Genomic DNA, 1,956 nt, shown 5'->3' with positions numbered 1-1,956 from the left:
GCACCCCCAGTCTCCTTACACTTGGTCTAAGTCTAGCCCCACCCAGAGACTCCTGTGATTGGCTGGAGAGGGGGGCTATTTCCTGCTGTAACCACCTTTTGGTTCCTGCTGGAAACACTATAGTATTGATGCAAGTGTAATCATTTCCCCCCATTTCCTGGGAGACTCCATCCAGCCCTATTCTAAGTGAGTGAGGGAGACCAGAAAGCAATTCTATCTCTTACAGTTTAAGTAGCTTTTAAACTGGGGGTGCTTTCTTTGTGATTTCTTTCCTGTTGTTTCTATATCCATATTACAAAACACAGGGGAACTAAGATGTCGGATGGCGACTCTGTTCCTTTAATCAGATACAGGCTGTCTTAGGAAATGCTGAGATAAGGACTTTAACTTTTGGAGGCTGCCAACCACAGTCAGCACTCTATTGACACAGTTACAGGAACAAGCAAGTGCCCCATTTGTTGTATGCTGTCTCCAAGGCCACTATAATTGACTTGACATACTTTGGACATGTTGCAAGAAGGAACCAGTCCTTGATGTTATGCAGATGACACAACCCTGCTTGCTGAAACTGAAGAGGACATGAGACATTTGCTGCAGAAGGTCAAGGACTGGTCCCTTCTTGCAACATGTCCAAAGTATGTCTGACGAAGCTTCAGAATCGTTGCCTCCAAGAAGCAACCTGGCTTCACCCTGGTCTCCGGGACAAACCTGATTATTTTCTTAGGAGTCCATTCAGCACTCGTCTCCAACACCACAGCTCAAAGGTATCAATTCTCCTTCAATCATCTCTCTAGTCATTGTCCAGCTTTCTGATGCATAGCAGGTGATTGCAAAGATGATTACATGTATCAGGTACACCTTAGTCTCCAGACTGACATAGTTGCACTTCAGTACTTTAGAGAGGTCTCTAGTTTCAGACTTTCCCATCACAGTGCGTCTTTTAATTTCCTGGCTGCTGGTGCCAAGAGTGTTGACTGTGGAGCCAAGCAAACCAAAACTGTGAACAATCTCAATCTCTTCACTATCCATCTTGATGTTGTCTATCGACCCAGTGGTGAGAATCTTTGTTTTCTTGATATTGAGCCTCAAACCATACTGAAGACTGTAGCCCCTGACCTTCCACAGCAAGTGCTTCATGTCCTCCTCAGTTTCAGCAAGCAGGGTTGTGTCATCTGCAAAACACAGATTGTTGATGATTCTTCCTCCAATCCTGATGCCACTTTTCTCCTCATAGAGCCCAGCCACCCGGATAATCTGTTCTGCATAAAGACTGAAAAGATATGGAGACAGGATACAGCCCTGGTGTACATCCTTCCTAATTTTGAAACATGCAGTGTTCCCTTGCTCTGTTCTGACAACTGCCTCCTGGTCCAAGTATAGGTTTTGCATTGGCACAATCAAGTGTTCTAGGATTCCCATTCTTCCCAGAGTTAGCCACAACTTGTTATGATCCACACGGTTAAATGCCTTTGCATAATCAATGAAGCAAAGATAGACATTCTTTTGGTACTCTTTGCTTTCAGCCAAGATCCATCTAACATTAGCTACAATATTCCTAGTAGCATGGCCCCTTCTAAATCCAACCTGCATTTCTGGTAGTTCTCTGTTGATGTGCTGCTCCATTAGTTTTTGGATAATTTTCAGCAGAATCTTGCTTGCAGGTGATATTAATGATATTGTTAAAAAATGTACATTCACACTTTGAGGAAAAAAAGTAGTCTTAAGAAATGCTTGAAAAGATATTAATTAATACATGTAGTCTATTTCTCAACAACCTTGTACTTGGCTGCGACCAATCCAGTTTGCCATTGAGTTGATTCTTACTTATAAGTACCCAGTGTGTGCAGAGCAGAATTGAACCCCCCCCGCCCCACGTTTTCATGGCTATGACATTGCAGAAACTGATGGCTATGTCTTCTGGCTAAGGCCCATTTCAGTAGGTTTGAACTGCCTGCC

This window comes from Elephantulus edwardii, unplaced genomic scaffold, assembly GCF_000299155.1.
Source record: "Elephantulus edwardii isolate Elephantulus edwardi_28Jun2011 unplaced genomic scaffold, EleEdw1.0 scaffold00036, whole genome shotgun sequence".
Taxonomy (NCBI): Eukaryota; Metazoa; Chordata; class Mammalia; order Macroscelidea; family Macroscelididae; genus Elephantulus; species Elephantulus edwardii.
Note: the sequence above shows the minus strand (reverse complement) of the source record.